The 4,955-nt window shown below is 53.1% G+C and overlaps 1 protein-coding gene across 3 annotated transcripts in view; it reads left to right on the top strand.

Annotated features, from left to right (window-relative positions):
* The first annotated feature begins 4,349 nt into the window (after nucleotides 1-4,349).
* Nucleotides 4,350-4,955, top strand: part of SERPINA1 (serpin family A member 1) — an 11,097-nt gene continuing 10,491 nt past the window's right edge. Inside the window, exon 1 of one of the 3 annotated variants that reach the window (XM_024758475.1) lies at nucleotides 4,350-4,497. The gene's annotated coding sequence lies outside the window, so the exon portion shown is untranslated. The remainder of the gene's footprint in view (nucleotides 4,498-4,955) is intronic. The other 2 variants (XM_024758484.1, XM_024758491.1) reach the window with 2 other exon arrangements.

Raw genomic sequence — 4,955 nt, 5'->3', positions numbered from 1 at the left:
TCCATTGTCATGTCTGCTTCTCTGACTCCAACCCTTCTGCCCCTCTTTTATAAGGGCCCTTGTGATTATATTAGGCTCACCTGGATAATCCAAGATAATTTCCCATCTCAAGATCCTTAATCTTAGTCACACCTGCAGCATCCCTTTTGCCACGTAAGGTGACACATTCACAGGTCCTGGCAATTAGGACATGGGCATCTCTGGGGACATTATTCTATTGATGACAAAGGTATTGACAGAAATGGACCAAAGAGATGGACGATGAGGTTTAAGCAGATGACACCACACCATCTCCATGTGTCCACAATGGCAGTCCATTAGGGTCAGGGACAGAGGGAAAGGGGCAACCAAGAGGGGGCTGTAGATGAAGAGTTCATAAAAGAGGCCTCCAACCTGACATCGAAGGTCAAGGTGGGTCATATGTGGGTGGCGAGGAGTGAAGGAGGTCGTGGGAGATGAGAAGGAGAAGAAGGGAGGGGCCGGGGCTCCGGGTGCCATCCACAAGGATGGTGAGTGATGCAGAACAGACCAGGCTGGGCCCAGATGCCCTTCTCCTGTGATGTAGGATGGGCCTGTGGATGTCAGGGATAAGGCTAGGGCAAGGTGGGACTGTCCAGGGAGGTGGCTACATAATTCCTGGGGGAGTAAATGTTTGGAGGCAGTGGTGGGGATCTTCTCATGGCAGGTGTGTTGGAGAATAAACAGCCCCTACCGGAGAGGACTTTCGGGGAAGCAACGTCTCTGGGGAAGCTGGGTCTCAGCTATCTGATTAGTACACAGAAGGAGGGGAGACAGTGGGGTGAGGTGATGGGGGCCTGAACCCCAGAACTCAGATGGGGTAGAAAAGAGGAAAAAAAGAGAGATGCTGTGAAATGCCCCTGTTTTCCAGGGCCTGCCAGCCGGCTGTGAATCTGTCTTTGGAGTCTTGGCTCCTTCTTTTCATGGGGGTTGGGAGAGACTCTACCTGGGGGATGGGAGGGTTGGCGGAAAGAGAACTGAACAGAAAGTCTGGACACGTGGATTCCAGCAGGGCTTCCAGGGAACCCTGAGGTCCGCCCGTGCATCCCGCCACCTGCCCCCAATGTCAACCCTCATCTGTTGCTCCTGCCTCCTGTTTATCTCTCACACCCGTCCCCCATCTCCACCTCTCCCTCACCAGGACATCTGAAAGGGCCTCTGGTTCCCAGGGGCTTGGGCCTCCACCAGGCTATGAGTTTCTGAGCAATTGAGACCACATCTTTTCACCTTCACAAACTCTGAGCCAATAGGTGATCAATACGTAATATTTAGTGAGTTACATGAACAAATGAACAGATACAGAGGAGGGAGCGAGGCTGAGGGGCTTCATTGTCAGCATCACGGTAACTGTGCCTCAGTTTCCTCATCTGTACTAAGGGAATATTAATGGTACCCACCACTCAGGATTAAAACAGAGCCTGGAAGGTAGTAAGTGCTCACAAAGGATCAGCTATGATGTGATGCAGGTAGTGACAGACCACACATTGGAGTTAGTTTGGGGGGTTGTATTGTAACATGAAAGCAGCAAGAGACTCATGAAAACCAAGCAAACAGAAATGTTTAAAGTCAACAGGATAGAAGGCAACAAGGTAAATCGAACCATTGCAACCCAAGGTCTATGTTGGGCAAGTTGGAAGAGCCCTATTGCTCTCTGTTATCTGAGACACCCACTCAGGGTTTATACTTCTGCAAAACAAGTCCCAAAGTACCTTCAAGGTCTCCTGCACATCCGGTCCTCCCTGTGGTGCCCAGAAGGACCTTTGCCACCCCTGCTGTCTTCCTGTCCCAGAGAGGGTCACTGACACCATGTCTTGGGGCAGAAGAAAAAGAAGATGGGTCTGGGACATGGTGTCACTGCTAGAAAACAAGCGTGTGCTTTCTGAGATATCAGCAGGGGCTGCTGAAAAGAGAAAAGAGATAAATTAAAGGGACTCCTAGCGGCCAAAATGTGACCACTTGACCGTCCGAAAGGAAATACTAATTATCGTTAAACAGCATGGGTTGAGCCTCCTAAAAGCTGAAAGGCCATAATGGTCCATACATTTAAAAGGGTAAAGTTGAAATAAAGTGTAGAAAAAAATAGTGATAATAAAAACATTACTTTTACTAATTTTAACAAGTAGGGGAGGAGGTAATAGCTGGGTGTTTTATTCCTTCTAGTAACCTTATTGTCATCTACAGTGCATGGAGTTGCCTTCTTTTTCTCCAGGTAAGGCTGATGAGTGAAACAAGAAGCTGTGAATAAGTCAGATAGTTCCAGAAAAAGCAAGAATTGAACCGTGCACAGGAAGCAGCCCTAGAGGTTGTGTACAGAAGGAAAGAGGGTCCACCAGGGTGTTGCAAGTTGGTAGACTTGCAAGATGCTAGGAGGAGACAAACTAATGATGCAAACTCAGTCGATTTCCTGGACTCAAAAACCTGGACCATGCAGCTAACCTTACTAATTTAACCAAGTTATGAGAAGACAGACACAGTGCCAGTTACGCTAACAGAGCAGGCCTGATGTCAAACACCTCACCTAGCATCCCTACATTTGAGCCTCACAACAACTATATGAAAAAAGAGGCTCTTAATGTGCCCATTTTACAGAGGAGGAAACTGAGGCTGGGAGAGCTGAAACGAGGTCCTCCCCTGAATCCAAGTCCCCCCACCCCAGCTCCAACCACCCCTCATCCAACTCGGCCTGCTGCCCGTCACAGGTGCTCAGGAAGACACTAACCACACCTGGCTCTGTGCCTTCAGGAAGCAAAATGAGCCCAGCCCCCAGGAGAGGGGACTGGTAGCCTTTGGCGATAAGCAGAAGCTTGAATCTGAAGAGGTGTCCCTGGACAAATGCGCTGCTGTCCAAGTCTTTCCCCTGCTCAGCCCCTGGGACCCATCTGAAAGGTTTCCCAGGCTCAGGACATCGAAGCTCAGAAGTAGCTGGCATTGACTTAGGGCCCATCTGTGCCTGAGGCCACCGTCAGTCTCATGTATTATCATCTCACTGGCTCTTCACAATCCTGATAGGAGTGACCATTCTTACCGTCCATCTCACAGATGAGGAAACGGAGGCAGAGAGAGGTTAAATGGCTAAGATCTCCCAGAGAGAATGGTGGAGTGAAGGGTCGAACCCAGATGCTCAGACCCTGAGCCCATGCCTGAACCACTGAGCCACACTGCCCCCTGAAGAAGGGAGCTGGTGCCTGGAGGGGGGCTCCCACAGTGAGTATGGGGGGATCTGACTGTGGACGTACATGTGACATGTCAGTGTGTGTGCCTGGGGCAGTCAGTACAGGCTGGTTTCCGCACTTTCTGGGGAACTCTACCAACAGGTGTAACATCCCTGAAGTTCACTATCGCTCTCTGGACCAGTCAGGGCCTCTGGTCCTTGATCTGCTTTGCCCCGGGCCCCTCGCACACCCTTCCCTTTCATTCCCTTCTTGCTGCAGACCCCACACCTCAGCTCTCGTGCTTCTCTCCATCCCTCTCTTATCTCTTGGTAGGCCAATGCGGGGATAGGGTCTTCCCAGACACCGCTTTTTCACAGCCAGCCCACAGCATCTTCCTAGGATATATTTAGTCCCAGGGATCAGTCCAGATGTTACAATGGACAATTCCAGAAGTAACCAAGTGGACAGGACTTCCTCCACCTTGACTTGTGGTTCGGGTCCTGGAGAATGGCCACTGGGTGCCCCCCACCCTGGGCATTCTGTCCTTGCCCATTTTTCCAGATCATCCCACCCCTCCTTCCCAGGATGCCGGTCTAGAGGAGCTCTCCGCAGCATGAAATACTAGGGGGGAGGGGAGTGGGAGGATGGGGAGACAAGAAGGACTGAGTGTGGAGGCCTTGCCTCAGAAGGGATAGGTCCCAACCCCGAGCCCCACTTCTCCCACTCTCCACCCCACTGCTCTTTCTTCACTCCACCTCCAAGTGCCCAGTCCCCCCGATGTCCTGCACCTTTTCGTCCCACAGCCAGGGTCTGTGACGCACACCTCCCCCATACACACGGTCCTGTCTCAATCCCTGCGGGGCTCTTCTTGTGCATTTCAGAGGTGGCTCAGGCCTCGTCCCTCTACAGGTGGCCCTGGAAACCTGCCAGGACCCTGATGCCAGGCTCTGGGCCAAAGGATGACATCTGTCATCTCCGTTAATCTTTTCTGGCAGGTGCTACCAGCCTGCCTACAGAGGCTCAAAGAAACTGGGTGATCCTGGGTCACACAGCCAGACACAGCAGGCACAGCAGGTGACACACAGGACTGCCTGGGCCGTGAAGGGCAGTCTGTCATCCGCCCGGCTCCTGGCAGCTTTGTGCAAGGCAGCTTCCTGCCCCAGGTCCCCGCCCCTCCCGGACCTGCTGCCTCAGCCACCGAGAGCTTTCTTCCTCCTGTGCTGGCAGAGCCCGGGCGCTGCACTCAGGGACACACAGCCTCCACGCTGCAGCCAGGAGCCCCAGGGGAAGGAGGAGTTCCTTCTGCTGCAGGAACTGGGAATTGAAGGTAGGGGGATTGGAGAGGGGGGCGGCACCTTCCCACCAGCCCCAAGCCACCGGGCTGAAAGGGTTGTCTCACCTGACGACAGCCTGGGTGCTTGCCTTCACCCATTCAGTGCGAGAGCTGGGAGGGGCAGCCGGGCATGGCAGGAGGCCATTGCACAGATGGGGAAACTGAGGCATGGAGAGGGGAAGAAATGCCCAGAAGGTATGGAGGGCAGGCCTCACCTCACCACACCCTAGGTCTCCAAGCTGTGGGCAGATGTAGTGCCCTGGGGGAGATGGCCCTTCAGCCAGCTCAGGGGAAAGAGTCAGAGTTCTGAAGCCAGACTGTGGAACCGGGGAGTCGGGAGGTATGGGAGCGGGAAGTCCACCGCTTCCTGAGCTAATTTCTGCTTCTATATGAGGGGTGGTACATACTCCCCTCACAGGGGGTACTGACAGTACTGAATGAAGGAGTCCTGG

This window comes from Neophocaena asiaeorientalis, unplaced genomic scaffold (assembly GCF_003031525.2).
Source record: "Neophocaena asiaeorientalis asiaeorientalis breed wild unplaced genomic scaffold, Neophocaena_asiaeorientalis_V1.1 scaffold476, whole genome shotgun sequence".
Taxonomy (NCBI): domain Eukaryota; kingdom Metazoa; phylum Chordata; class Mammalia; order Artiodactyla; family Phocoenidae; genus Neophocaena; species Neophocaena asiaeorientalis.
This window is presented reverse-complemented; position numbering and strand designations above follow the sequence as displayed.